Consider the following 16283-nt stretch of genomic DNA (forward strand, 5'->3'; position numbering starts at 1 on the left):
GATAGGAAATAATAGAGAAGCTCATTGAACTCACTCATTCAGGGTCCATTAAGAGAAATCATTAACTCATTGAGTCACTGAAGGATTCTGCAATTACTATGTGCCAGGCACTGTTGCAGTTTCTGGAGTCCAAACAGAAAAAGGCACAGGTCCTATCAGCAAGAGGAAGCTTACAGTCTAGTTGGGGCGAGAAGCAAGTTTTAGCTGGAAGTAAATACTGAAGCCCAGATCTTGAATAAGGAATTTTTCTTTCTGAAGCCATATTTGAAAGACTTGGAAGGACAGATGATATAGAGGCAGAAACAGAAATGGAAAGAGGATGTAGCCTTACTATTGGAGAGCTTTACAGAAATGGAAGATTCTGATCCAGGATGGTGTGGGAGCAATTCCCAGCCCTGGACCTCTGCATCCAGATGTGGGAGTGCTTACAGTCCATTGCCCGGGTAAGCATGACTCAAATGTGAATAAACCAGTGGATTCATCTCCTAGAAACTGGGGAGCCTCCATCTAAACCAGGACAACAACCCCGAATCGTGAAGGGAAATAAGAAGTGTAAATGGTAGGTCATGCATTGGGACATTTAGTGAGAATTCTCATACAGGCTTTTGAGAATGAATCAGCCGGGAGTCAATCAGAAGTTAAAAAAAAGTAACCTTTGTAGCAGCAGATTGAGATGATCTGTAGAATACACAGAGAAGACTTTCCACGGTGCCCTTAAATCTACGACTTGAAGGCGGAAAGACGAACAGAGCAATTTATTAAAATATTCTAAAGTATTTTCTAACACTAAAAATTACGATCATGCTTTTCATGTGTGTGAAGAGCACTATCTAAAAAGTTCTGGAGTTCCTGATGCTAAAGTGTCTGAGAAGTGCTATGGGAAACAGAAGGGACAAAGTCTCACGTTCTCAGGAATGTGCCTCAGGAACGACATTCGTGCTTCTGTTGGGAGATTTTGGACCACATCACAGAATGTGATGGACCACATCACGGAACAGGTGGCAGTAGTTGTGAGGGGAAAGAGAGGTTGTGTCTTCTCTTTACTTCATCACCTTCAGGGACTGCCTAGATACAAATCAGGACCACAGGAATAGGAATTAGAACCCAGGGAATTAAGAATAACAAAGCCAACCATTAATCAAGCCCTATTGTTTTGACTCAAGACAAAACCATGTCAACTGGTAATGATGATCACATCACAGAATTTGAGCTGCAAGGCAACCTCTTAAGAAGGAACTGGTTTCATCATGTGACAGTACAGCAATTAATTGTTTTTCATCACGGAAAAAAAAAAGTCTAGAGCATCCTAGTCCAAGGCTCTTTCTGCTATGTCCATAAGGTTTAGTTGCCCTGCTCGGGCATGCACAACGGAAACCTGCCTCGTCCAAGTTTTAGCCCTGGAACCATAGGCTGGCTGTCATGGTTAATTCATCCTTTTGAATTCACATAGCTTCTGAGATTTCCTCATCCAGATTGTCCACGAGCTCTATAATTTCTTCTACTCTTCCACACCACGTTTCAGAGGTGCCTGTTTCTAGATAGGATGTCTTATTTCCCCCTTGAAAGACTCAGACCTCTCTTCCCTTTCTCCACTTTTCAGCTTCAGAAGGACTTAAGACAGTTTTTTCAAATAACCAAAGTCAGGACATTTGCCTCAGCTAACACCTAAACTATATTGTATGTCTTATCCCTGAATTATCCCCAGTGTTGTACAGAGCTTTATAGTTTACAGAGTATTTTCCTATACCTCATCTAGTTCATCTAAAGCTATTCATAACTGATGGCGACAAGGACAGAAGTAACTAACCAACCTAAAAGTGACAGAACAAGCTATGCGCCATGATGTAAACTGAGGAAGAAAAGCACTTAGCTTTAAGTCATATTCTGTGGAGACCCAAAGAGCAAGAAAGAACATTGTGGTTCCAGAGGAAGGACCTGAAATAATGACATCAGTGGATAAAAATTGAACCATGTCAACAAAGAGATTGTGTTTAAGTAGGTTAGGGCTGAGAATAGATGTTGTGTGCGTTTAGAAATGGGAGGAGGCAGGAGAGCTAAGATGCTTGAAAAGAGCCACAGCTAAATTCTGTCCTTGGCAAGAAACCAAAGAATGGGTGTTTCTCTGGTCAAAGAGAAGATACCATCTTTATTGACTCTGAGCTTGGGTGTCTGATAAGGAGATAAAATAAGTGCTGAAGACATGGGCAGACACAGGGCTGTCACTAAGGAAAGGAGAAGGTAGAAAGTATGGAAATAACTCCTTTACCTTGTCCTAGGAAGTAGATAAACTAACAAGTGGGGGCCAAAATTAATCATAAGGGTAGAACAAAGAACTGGATAGGACTTCCGCCCTACCAATATGGCAGATTAGATAGCCAGGAAACCCTCCTGTTATAAAACATTGAGATTGCATAGAAAAAATATTTGCTGAGACTACAGGAAATTCCTAATTGGCTAGAAGAATAAAAAAGAAAACTGAGCAGGGAAAAAAAAAATGGAGGAGCATGCACATGGGAAAGCAAGGTGTGCCTAAAGACAGTCACCAATTTAGTTGCCAACATTGATGCTGGAATGGAGGGAAAGATGTCGCAACATCATGGGTCAACAGAAAAATTGGAGCACTGAACCTCAGATTCCCAGATTAAGCCAGAGAAATTGGAAGAAGGCTCTAGTGCTCCAGGTGCTAACCATCTCCTGGCTTCCAGCAGAGCAAAATCCTCTCTGGACAGGTCCTTAAATAGGACCACAGACTTGATCTACCAAATCTGAGATCACAGTCAAAGATCATACGTAAGGAAACGATCCAGCACTAGGAGCAGAAGCAGGGACCTCAGATTTAGACGTCAAGGGATTCAAATGGAATTATCAGGTACAGAATATAGAATAAACATACATGAAATGTGTAAAGAAATAAAAGACGGTATCACAGAAATTACTTACTCAAAGCTTAGTAAGAGTTGATCAAAACCTGCCACATTGATTAGAGAAAGGATAAAATACAATGTTAAAACTTTTAAATAAAATTGTGGAAGAAAAGGGGGGAGGGAATGATGGTTAAAGCAGCAGATTAGATACGGCTAAGGAGGTTATAAAAAACTGGAAAGTAAATTACCAAGAATGTAGCACAGGGAGAAAAAGAGATTTAAAAATATATAAATAAATATTAAGGGGCACCTGGGTGGCTCAGATGGTTGAACATCTGTCTTTAGATCAGGTCATGATGCCAGGGTCCTGGGATGGAGCTCCACATCAGGCTCCTGGTCTGTGTCTCCCTCTCCCTCTACTGCCCCCCCATCCCCTGGCCCTCTGGTGCTCTCTCGCTCTCTCTGTCAAATAAATAAATAAAATCTTTTTTTTAAAAAAGGAGGGACACTCCAAAAGGTGACATTGCAGTTTGAATAAAACATCTTTAAAAAAAAAAAAAGAAAAGAAAAGAAAAAATTAAGCGATAGGGAGCAGGAATTAGATTTTTTTTTTTTTTCCTCTGTAAAGAGCCAGATAATAAATGTTTCAGGCACTGTGACCTCAAGGTCTCTGTGAAACCATTCAGTTTGCCTGTGCAGCAGGAAAGTGCCCAGAAGCAGCAGGTGCATAAGTGAGCATGGCTGTTTTCTAATAAAACAATGATGGGTCCTAACACTTGATATTCATGTAATTTTTACTAGTCGTGAAATAATATTCTCTTTTTAATTTTTCAACCATTTAAAAAATGTGAAAAATTGTTTTCAGCTCACAGCTGTACAAAAGAAGGTAGTGGGTGGTTTCTGGTCCAACATGTTAAGAGTGTGGATGTTGTCTCAGAGCAAGAATAAAGCAGAACAATGTGAAAATCAACAATTCTCTTTGGATTCATCAGAAAATTGAGATCCGGAACAAATCCCTGCCCTGAAAACTGGACAGAAAGGGAAATACAGAGAACCAGAGCATACCCAGAACACAAATGGCCACTGGAACTAGCAAATAGTATGAAAACCTAAAAATCAAGTGACTAATTATGGGGGTCTGGGCATCGAGATAAAAGTCCCCTGAGGACCCAGTCTTAGGAGGATGCTTCCTACTTATACCAGTTTTTCCTTCCCACCAGTTCTGAGTGAAGGTCAGAGAATGTTTCCTTTCTGCTTCTAGCAGGCAGAGGGGAAAACTAGCTATTTTGAAATATTCCAGAGCATTCTAGTCTCCTTAACAAAGGCCTGCTCTTGAGGAAAACAGTTTAGTCAGAGCCTAAATGATGTGGGGAAAAGGACATACCCAATTCCAGCCACTTCTAAGACTAGAAGTTGTCTTGCTCTGTCCCACCTAAGGGGCAGGAAAAAAAAAATGAAGAAACACAAACAACAACAACAACAACAACAAAAATACCTGAGATCCTGGTGGAGGTCTCAGTCCAGGGACACTGAAAGAATGATACACAATCATAGGATTATAGGATGCTTTCCATCACCCACACCTTACCACCACATCAGCAGGACTGTGTATAATAATAGGGAACTACAATGGAAAGACCTGTAAACCACAGCCTTTATCTAAAAGGGAGGGTCTCTAAAAAAACTGAAAGGCATCAGGAAAGACAAAAACAAGGACACAAGAGGAAATTTTAGCCACTGACACCACAGCTATAGGAAATAGCACCACAGACTACAGGACTCCTATGCAGATAAACACAAAAGCTCATGCTAAAGGCCTCTCTACCTCAGGTCCTTTTATCCTATACCTAATGTCTGACTTCTGGCCAAAAGGAAAAAGGAAAAAAAAAAAAAACAAGGAATGTTAAAAGACAAAAAGAATAAAGTTTGAAGAGACATCAGACCCAGACTCAGTTTGAGAATTATGAGACTGGGATTTTTAAAATAACTGTGATTAACATGGAAGGGCTTTAATGTAAAAAAGTGGGCCTTAATACAAAAACAGATGGGCAATGTACGCAGAGAGATGGGAGCTCTAAGAAAGAATCAAAAGGAAATACTAGAGGGGCACCTGGATGGCTCAGTTGGTTAAGTGTCTACACTCAGCTCAGGTCATGATCCTAGGGTCCTGGGATTGAGCCCTGTGTCAGCATTCTGAGCAGGGGGCCTGCTTCTCCCTCTTCCTCTACCCGCCCACCCCCACTCATGCTCTCTTTCAAATAAATAAATAATTATTTAAAAAAGGAAATGCTAGAAATTGAAAACACTTGAAACAGAAATGAAGTACAACTTTGATGGACCCATTAGTAGATTAGACATGGTTGAGGAAAGAATCACTGGGCTTGAAGATAGGTCACTAGAGACTTCTCAAGCTGAAAAACAAAATGAGAATGAGAAAAAGAAACAGATGATCTAGGGCTCCTGGGTGGCTCAGTGGGTTAAGCCTCTGCCTTCAGCTCAGGTCATGATCCCAGGGTCCGGGGATCAAGCCCCACATAGGGCTCTCTGCTCCGTGGGGAGCCTGCTTCCTCCTCTCTCTCTGTCTGCCTCTCTGCCTACTTGTGATCTCTCTGTCAAATAAATTAATTAATTAAATATTTTAAAAAAAGAAAGAAAGAAACAGATGATCCTAGAAGAGTAGGAGAATATAAAAAGTTGCATCATATATTCAGTAAGAATACCAGAAGGAGAAGGAGAGAATGGAGCAGAAGAAAAACTCTAAGTAATAATGGTTGAAACTAATAGAATGCTGTATCTTGATTATATGGGAATTTTTTTAATTAAAAAGAATAATGGCAAAAAAAAAAAAAGAATAATGGCTGAGAACTTTCTAAAATTAACAACAAACACCAAACCATAATCCAGGAAGCTTATAGGATCGAGGAGGAAAACAGATCCATATCTTGGTACATTATATACAAGCTGCCAAAAATCAAAGACAAAAGGAGATCTTGAAATAAGCTAAAGAGTGGGGAACCTTATTTGTAGAAGAGGAAGGGCAAGTATTACATTGAACTTTTCAGAAATCATGTGGGCAAGATGAGAGTAACTTGAAATGTTTAAAGTGTTGATGATAAAGTGTTGAAAGAAAAAACTAGCAACCTAGAATCGTATATCCAGAATAATTATCCTTCAAAAGTGAAAAGAAAAGAAAAAAAAAGAAATTTCTCAGACAGATAAATATTGAAAGAATTTGTTGCAAACAAATCCCAGCAAGTTATTTTGTGGATAGCAGCAAAAATGGGTAATTAAAGTTCATATGGAAAGGCAAAATTCCCAGCATAACCAGCGCAATACTGAAGAACAAAGTGGGATAATTGAGGCTAGCCAGCTTGGAGACTTAGCGTCACGCTATAGTAATCGAGTCAGTATGGCACTGGTGGAAGAATAGACAAATGGATCTGGAGAACAAAAATAGAGGGTCCAGAAATAAATCCATGAGAACATAGTCAGGTGATCTTTCACAAAGGCCCAAAAGCAACTCAATGGAGTAAGAACAGATTTTGTAGTCAATGGTAAGAGAATGGTAAGATCCACCCACATGTAAAATTTTTAAAAAATAAAAAATAAAGAAGAAGAAGAATCTAGACATGGCCTTCATATCGTTCACAAAAATTAACTCAAAATGAATCATAGGCCTAAATATATGAAACACAAATCCATACGATGTGAAAAGGATATAGAAGAAAATCTAGGTCACCTGGGGTTTGTTGACGACCCTTGACACGCAACACCAAACAGGATCTGGGATGACCCTTGACATGCAACACCAAATAGGATCCAGGAAGACAATATCAATCAATATCAATTGTGCTTACCTTACCTTGGTGAATTCACAGGTCTTGTTTTATTATTAAGTATCAAAACTTTCATGCTACTATGTACCTGTTTAAATGTAAAATTATTACATCATCTAAAATGTTTTTAACGTTGAACCCCAAAATGCCCAAGAAGAGATCAGGTAAGGGATTGACCAGGTCTTTGACAATGAACTGGTCTTCAGAATACCAAACGGGGTATTTCACGGCCCGTCATTTTGCTCATTAATAGAGAGGAATAACACACCGCAGGTTCAAGTCATCTTTTTTTTCTTTAGCTTGCTGTGCGCCGCAGTAAAGACCGCTGATAGATAAACGTCGAGAATTTGGTAGAATTAAGAGAAAGGCAAAGCTTTACAATTATTTTTTTTTCTAAGCCAAGAAATAAATCAGAAACGTTAAAAAAAAAAAGAAGAAGAAGAAGAAGAAGAGAAGCAAGGAGACAGAAAATTTTAGTTTTACTACACCAGGCCTATAGAGTGCTGTGCTTAACCTTTCTCTAAAGTGCTCTTGGGTGCAGACAGAGGGCTAGGAACTGTCCTTGATGAAAGGGACTTCTCCTCCGGGGCCCTGTCCAGCGATGGCCAGCCACCTTCTCCAAGGCCCCAGGCTCCACTTGCTCATGGAGAGGTGCCGACAGGGGAGAGCCTGGTGAGAGCGGGAAGAGTTGAGGAACAGCTATCTGCCCTGTGTGTTCTACTGCTTTCATAGTCATTTCTTTCTTTTTTTTTCCCCCTAAAGATTTATTTATTTGACAGAGAGTGCACACACGTGCACGCCCATGAACAGGGAGAGGGACGGAAGGGTCCCCGCTGAGCACGGAGCCCGACAATGTGGGGTTCATCCCAGGATCTTGAGATCATGATCTGAGCCAAAGTCAAGAGTGGGCTGCTCAACTGTCTACGCCACCCAGGTGCCTCACTTCCACGGTAATTTCATGAAAATACCAGGAAGTGGGAGAGGCTGGAGTGAGAAAGACCTTCCTGAGCCATTCTTGCTGCCTTATTCCTTCTTGTCTCGATCTCACCTCCAAATTCCACAGCTTACTTCGCAGCATCTTTGCTCTCTCTTACTCCTGCCCTCTCTGGGGCCCCCTGTGTCTCGGGCTATCACAGTCTGTGGGACCTCGGCTTGAATACAGCTGTCCCACTCTGCCAGTCCCCCAAGCCCAATACCCTCCCACCACCCAGTGTTAGGAGTTGGTATCCTGGTCCTTGCTGATTCCATTCTGGACATCACGGTACGTGCTTCACGGAAGAATAGAGAATAATAAAGCAATATTCTATTAAATATTTGTGGAAATACCCACCCAACTCAGTTTAAAACCTTCCTTTTTCTATCCTGTTTATTGCACTTTGGGTGGAAAATACATAGTGGGAATGTATGAACATTTTCCGGAAATATACATATTTTTGTCTTTTAATTATTTAGCTTCTTAAATTAAAATTACAAAGATACTCTCTTGATGGAAAAACTACCAATATTTTTCTCTCCTATTTCTTTTGGCAATTATTTGGCATCACGGAAATAGATATTGTTAACCTTATAATGGAATTCTACGTTATTTATGAAAGCTTCTCTTGTTTTAGGATGACTATTTTCCTTACAAGGGCAAGAGGGTGACATAAAAGAAACCGTCCTCTCCCTTCTCCCACCCCTCAAAACTGCCATGCCCTGGACCACTTTCAGGATTTTGCATGAACACAAGAAAGCCTTAACTCTCAAAGTTAAGTATAAAAATAAAGTTTCTATTGCTTCAGTTATCCAAAGTAGAGTGGTTTTGAGGCAACCTCCCAAAGTTAATTCTATAGCAGCAAAATTAAGGAGGCTTTCCAGACTGTTCAGGAAAATTCTAATGCCAGCCATGGTTTTTTTTGCACAGATTCAGGTATTACTACAAAGACCCTTCTCCTGGCTTTGTTTTGGCTTTCAGTAACTCTTCCTGTGCCTCACTTTTCAGCTCTGCCACCACTAGACAAAGGGCCTCTTCCAAGAGTCAACGTTTTCGAAGACCTGAGGAAAACAGCGTAAGTTTTATTTTTTTCCAAAGATTTTTATTAATTTATTTGAGAGAAAGAGAGAGTGCACACATGTGAGCAGGGGCAGAGGGAGAGGGAGAGGCAGGCTCGCCACTGAGCAGGGAGCCTGAGGCAGGGCTTGATCCCAGGAGCCCAAGATCATGACCCGAGGCAAAGGCAGACCTTTAACCGCATGGGCCACCCAGGTGCCCCAATAGCGTAAATTTTAAGATGGTAGAAGAAGAGTGTTTTAAGCTGGTTGAAAAAAAAAAAAAAAGATGCCCAGAGGTATTTTAACAACATACTGGAGCGTTGAGTACTTGACTCACATTATGCTTTGAAAGGTGAGAGATTAATATGTGCTGAGTTTCTTCTAAAACCATAAACAGAAATGCCAGAATGGAAGGGATGTGGGGATCAGATTACATGATGATTCCTGAAAACATAAACTGCTCATTTCAGAATCACCCAAATGAAGGAAGTTGGTCTTTGCTCTATGAGAAGTAGTAGATCAAGAATATTACGAGTGTTTGCTTCCTTTCCTTACTAATTCATATTCTTTTCATACAGTGCCGTTAAATAAAATAAACTGAAAAACAAATTAGTGAGGGGAAGACTTTTGCACTGCTGGTGGGAATGTAAATTGGCACAGCCGTTACAGAAAACAGTATGGAATTTCCTCAAACAATTAAAAATAGAACTACCATATGATCTAGCAATTCCGCTTCTACGTATTTATCTGAAGGAAATGAAATCACTGTCTTGAAAATACATATGCAGGGCCCCTGGGTGGCTCAGTGGCTTAAGCCTCTGCCTTCAGCTGGGGTCATGATCTCAGGATCCTGGGATGGATTGAGCCCCACATCGGGCTCTCTGCTCAGCGGGGAGCCTGCTTCCTCCTCTCTCTCTCTGCCTGCCTCTCTGCCTACTTGTGATCTCTGTCTCTGTCAAATAAATAAATAAAATCTTAAAAAAAATACGTATGCATCCCAGGCTCACTGTAGCATTGTTCACAATAGCCAAAACATGGAAATCTCCAAGAGTCAACCCACTGATGGATGAATGAATAAAGAATATGTGATATATATTTAGCCATAAAGTTATTCAGCCTTAACAAAGAAGGAAATTCTGCCATTTGCAACAAACTGGATGGCATGTGAGGGCATTTTGCTAAGTGAAATGAGTTAGACAAGGAAAGACAAATACAGTTATGATCTCACTTACACGTGGAATCTGGAAAAAAACAGACTCATGGACATAGAGACGGACTGGTGGTTGCCAGAGGCAGGAGGTGTGGAGGTGGGTGACTTGTGTGAAGGGGGTTGAAAGGGGGTTATTTATAAAGTAAATCAGTTCTGGGGATGTAATGTATGGCATGTTGACAATAGTTAAGTTAAAAAACAAACAAGAAAACAAATTAGAGAGGCAATTAAGAAATGAAAAAAGAGACAAACCTGGCTGGTTCAGTCAGTAGAGATTGCAGCTCTCGATCTTGGGGTTGTGAGTTCGAGCCCCATGTTGGGCACAAAGATTATTTAAAAAGAAAGAAAGAAAGAAAGAAAGAGAACATAAAATGAGAGTTGTCTTAAAGATAATACTTAGATAGCGATGAGATTAGCAAGCATGATGCATGTTTGCTAGAAAAGAAAAACTAATTCAACTCCAACATCTTTAGAACCAAGACAAAGAGAGAAACCTGAGTGGCTCAGTGGGTACCTAAGTGGCTCAGTGGGTTAAGCCGCTGCCTTTGGCTCAGGTCACGGTCTCAGGGTCCTGGGATCGACCCCTCATCAGGCTCTCACTGCTTCCTCCTCTCTCTCTCTGCCTGCCTCTCTGCCTGCCTCTCTGCCTATTTGTGATCTTTGTCTGTCGAATAAATAAATAAAAATCTTTAAAAAAAAAAAAAAGAGAGCAAACAGTCACATGGTTCAGGGTTTATAGGATAAAGCAAACCAGGGCTCAGGAGAAGTCCTAGCTATTCCTCGGTTCTAAGATCCTGAAATCACAGTTTCTCTGAGAATCTTCACAGAAATAACACTGTGTCAATGTCATAAACAACAAAAGTCATTCAATTCGGCAAATGTTGATGGATCATTGATAATGTAACCATTCTGGAGTACTGTATAGTCATCCACCCCATGCACTGAGTAGCAGAGAAAGCCACTGCAATTAGAGAAGAGAGAATTCTAGCAGTTTAGAGAAGCAGGGATAAGAAATGAAGAGAGCAATGAGTTCCATATGCTTCCCGCAGCCAGCTGCCCAGGAATTCTCCTTACAATAAATGTTTCGTTGCTTAATTGGGCTTGAGTTTGTTGTTTCCATTACTTGCCACCCAAAGAGCCTAAGGAATATAACCCAGTCACACAATGTGTCAGCCACTAAGGATACAGAGATTAAAAAAAAAAAAGAGGGGCGCCTGGGTGGCTCAGTGGGTTAAAGCCGCTGCCTTCGACTCAGGTCATGATCCCAGGGTCCTGGGATCGAGCCCCACATCGGGCTCTCTGTTGAGCAGGGAGCCTGCTTCTTCCTCTCTCTCTGCCTGCCTCTCTGCCTACTTGTGATCTCTGCCTGTCAAATAAATAAATAAAATCTTTAAAAAAAAAAAAAAAAGATATGGTTTCCATGCCACACTCCCACTGCACTAACTCCCCACCAAAAAAAGACATGGTTCCTTCCTGTAAGAAACTTTCAGTACCCAAGGGAGAGGTACACATGTCAGCAGATAAATCCCATATAGTACAACGAGTGAGGAAATGTTTAGTGTTGCCAGATTCGGAAAAGAAAAACAAAAACAGGATGCCTGGTTAAATTCGAGTTTCAGATCAACAATAGACAATTTTTAGTAGAAGTGGTCCTCAAATATTTTATCTGGCAACCTCAGAGATATACTGTACACAGATGTCAGGGAAAGTGGGGCTTAACCCAACGTGAGATGTCTCAGAAATTTTATTTTATTTTTTTATGTAGTTGGTTGGTTAGTTCTTTCCTGGAGAAAAGAGTGCTTTGGGTTGAGTTCTGAAGGATAAGTAAGAGTTCACCGGAGCAAGAAAGGTGGTAAGGGTTTTTGAGTGAAGAAAGAGAAAATCACTCCACCAAAGGCACATGGCCCAGCCACGTGTGCGTGCAGAAAACTCCAGCGTCTTGGTATCGCTAAAGGTCACGAGCTCTAGGCAATGAGATGAAAAATGTCAGTAAACATATTGGAATTAAGATGACATGCTAAACACAAACAATGATTTCCCTTCCTGTGCATATGCCCATTGGAATGTCAGGAGAGATATTTTAAAAGCAGTTAATTCATGACACTAGAAATCTAAGAAGGGCTGTAGGCAGCAGATAAAAGAGTTAAAGAATTCCTGGAAAATAGACCACTGATAGCATCAGATTAACAAAGAAATAAGACAGAGAAACTGTAGCCAAAATACATACAGGAGAGGGTCACTTCCAGTGATATTTCAAGGGTAAGAAAAGATTTTCCTAAGGAAACCCCAAGTTCATTGTCAATAAATAGGAGAAAAGAGAAAAGCCTGGACATGGCATTATTACAATTATTGAATGATCTGACCTGGAACAGATCATTGGATTTCTTGGATTTCCCTTCCCTCCCCATGCTGCTAGCCAAGAGTTTGCTTCCAGAATAAAGGCCTGAGGATGTTTTTTCCTAAGCCTGTCAGGGAAAGGTCCAAGTTAGAATTGTGGGTTAGAAAGCAAAGGGGGAGCCATTGGTGACTCTAGACTTTGGCCAAGATTATGCAGGAGGGTAAATTCCAAACTAAAGTCTTGAACACTACTCTCTAAAGAGAAGGGGGTGCCTGGGTGGCTTAGCTGGTTAAGTATCTGCCTTTGGCTCAGGTCATGATCTCAGGGTGCTGGGATTGAGCCCCACATCGGACTCCCTGCTCAGTGGGGAGTCTGCTTCTCCCTCTCCCTCTGCCTGCTGCTCCGCTTGTTTGTACATGTGCTCTCTCTCTCTCTCTCTCTCTCTTTCAAATAAATAAATAAATAAATAAATAAATCTTTAAAAAAAAAAACAAACCAACTATTTTTAGGGGATAGGTAGGGGGCCCCAGCTAAGAGTAAGCTATCTCCATAAGCACTTGCACTCTCTCTGTACATATATTTTATATGTACATGTACATGTATATATATTATCTTTCTACCTTTACAAATCCTCCTGAATAACAAAACATATTTTTTAAAATTTTTAGAGATTTTATTTATTTATTTGAGAGAGAAAGAGGTGTGGGGGTGCAGAGGGAAAGAGATAAACTCAGGCAGACTCCATGCACGGTACAGAGCCCAACACAGGTCTGGATTCCATGACTCTGAAAGCATGAACGGAGCAGAAACCATTAAAAATAAAATGTAATCTTTAAGATGTACAAAATTTACATTGCATTTATCAAAATGTGTAAATTAAAGTAAATGTGATCATTATTTTTCATGCATTTTCAAAAATGCTGTTTTCTTCTAAAATATTTTCAGTTGTCAGAATTAAATGACAAACTACAAAGTTCATGAGTATTGGATTTTTTACTCAAATTATTTTAGAGCTGAAATTTAAATTTAATTTTTAAAAATTTCATTTAACCATTATTAATTTTTAAATAAAATACGCCAAAAGCTAGTTAAAATTTTAGTTTTCACTGTCTAGTTGTCAATAGAAAGAATCAGCATCATGTTACATGCCTGTTATGTTCTAAACATATGTATAGAAACTTAAAAGCAATATGAATTATTCAACATTGTTAAATTTTATTCAGCTGTCATGTACAAGTGTTTCAAATATTGAGCTAATTTTGATCCTGGAGTCCTGGAATCGAGTCCCATACCGGGCTCCCTACTCGGCAGGGAGTCTCCTTCTCCCCCCGACCTCTCTCCTCTCATTTTCTCTCTCTCTCAAATAAATAAATAAATAAATAAATATCTTTAAATAGTGGCTAATTCAAGAGAACCTCCAGATTCACAAAGGCAAGCGAGAAAATGGATGTTCAGCCTTCTTAGAGCGTAATTCTTCATTATGTAAGAAACTATTGCTTTCATCTTGGGAGGAAGGATTTGTCATGAAAATTAATTTGTATTTTCTCTTCCTTCGGTGATTCTGCCTGTCAGATCTTCCCTGCTGAAACAGTACCTATTTCTGAACTCGATAGGGCCCAACTCACAAACCTTCATGGCACTGGGACAGGTTAGTCTCTTTTTGTTTCAAGGTTGCAGACACAAGGTGAAGAGAAGCGTTTCTCTGGGGTTTGAATGGGGTTAGCAATGGGAGCGTATGTTGAGACGATACAGATCTCGCTGTGCCAGGACCAAGTGCCTAGCCTGAGTGGAAAAGGCACCTATGAATTCGTTAACCATTTATTTTTGTGCAGTGCCTTTAATGTCTGCTCTCAGAGTGTGGATGTCCCCACACTTCGTCACACGATTCACCTCTCCCCCACAATCATCAGAATCAGTGTTCTGTGATCAAAACTTGAACCCACTGAGGTGCCCAGGTGGCTCAGGTGGTTCAGGGTCCAACTCTTGGTTTCGGCTCAGCTCATGGTCTCGGGGTCATGAGATGGAGCCCTGCGTCAGACTCCCCGGCATGGAGCCCGCTTAAGATTCTCTCTCTCTCTCCTTCTGCTCCTCCCCATCGCTCACTAGCTACCCCCCCCCCGCCCATAAAACAAATCAAAACGTAAACTCACTGGGATAGGTGACCAGAAAGCCTGATTTGGGCATGGAGATAAACTGTTGAATCTAGACCCACAAACAAATATTAGCAAGAAAGAAAAAATAAAAGCAAGAACCACCAAACTCTTAAGAAAAATCAGTGCCGTGGAACAGAGACAACAAAGGCAACAAATAAGAGAACTGACACTTGAGACACATGTTAATAAGAGGAGAAGCAGGCCAAGGCCAGATCCTGACAGGCGTTACTGGTAATGCTGAGGAGATCGGACATTATGGAGTTGTCAGAGGGCTGGGGGAAGTTTTCCACCAGATAATGGCTTTATCATATTTGGGTTATTGGTGGGCCACTGGTTGCGGTGTAAGAAACAGTTTTGAGAGGAATAAGATTAGAGGCAGGTAACAATTTAGAGGTATATTTAATAGTCCAGATGGAATTTGATGGAGGCCTGAACTTAGATATGGGATAAAGAAAATAGTCTGAAAGTACTCAGTAGATATAATCATTAGAACATAATGATTAGATTGAAGGTGAGGAAGGAGGATAAAATCAGTCAAGGATAATATCCAGGTTTCAGGATCATTGTGTTGCTAAATGATTTTGAAAAATGGGAGCAGAAGCAGATTTGGTTAAAATTAAAATTTAAAAAATAATAGTCACAACAGGAAAAAAAACTGAGGTGTAGCAAAGTCAAGTAACTTTCCAAAATTCATTATTATCATTGTAGCATGTTAAGATTGTTTCTCATCATGTCTGCTTTAGTTTACTGCTGCATAACAAAACACCAAAAAGTAACAACAATAAACATTCATCATATCGTGCCTTTTTGGTGGATCAGGAATTCAGGAGCCACCTAGTTAGGTGGTTCTGGGTTGGGATGTCTCCTGTTGTTGTAATCAAGATGTCAGCCAGGGAGAGAGTCATCTGAAGGCTTGACTGGGACTGGAGGGCTCACTTCAAGATGGTGGACTCTCATGGTTGGCCAACTGGCACCATGATTGGGAGGATACTTCAGTTCCTTCCCATGTGGACCTCTCCATAGGGCTGCTTGATTGTCCTCATGACGTGACCACTGACTTCCACAGAGTGAATGATCCAAGAAAGAAAGTGATGGGAGCTACAATATCTTTTATGTCTTAGCCTCAAAAATCACATAGTGTCATTTCCTCAGTGTCCTCTCAGCCAGATTCAGTGTTGGAGGAGAATGGAGAGAGACAAGCATCATGGGAGTCATCTTGGATACCAGCTGCCATGTGTCCCTTAATTTGGCTGTGTGGCATTAAGTCACAGTACCTTCAACAGTGCAGTCTGGCTCTCAGTTCTTCTGACTTAACTGACAGATAGATTTTTAGAGACAAGCATGTGCTCCATACCCTGAAGGCAATCCTTTTTTAATATTGTATCTGTCAACCAAGCTTTAGTCAATGTTGAGCATCAGGAAGTTTGACACTGGAATCCCTGACGAGTTCCTTGAGGGCAGTAAGCCTCCCCTGATGGTGAGTAGTATAGAAGGCCTAGCATAGGTGGTCTCTGTTTCTCATCCCTGACCATTATCTGCCCACTCATAAGTTCTACTCTCCCCTGTTCTTTTCCCTGCCTTGGAGCCTTTGAAGCTGCAGTTGGCTCTGTCTGGAATGCTCTCTCGTGCTTCCTCCCACTCCTTCTCTCCCTTGGCTTCTTATTCTAGACTTCAGCTTCCTTGTCATTACCTCAGAGAGTGTCCCTGCTCACATGGGACTCAGATGGAGCCATGGGTCCGTCTCATAATTGGGGGTCCTGAGCTATGTTCTGCCAGGAAGCAGGTGAAAAGAAATCTGTTTTACCTGAGGAAGGCGGCTACATTAGCATTCTCATGGGGGAAGAAAAGGCG

The sequence above is a fragment of the Neovison vison genome, chromosome 1, assembly GCF_020171115.1.
Source record: "Neovison vison isolate M4711 chromosome 1, ASM_NN_V1, whole genome shotgun sequence".
Taxonomy (NCBI): Eukaryota; Metazoa; Chordata; class Mammalia; order Carnivora; family Mustelidae; genus Neogale; species Neogale vison.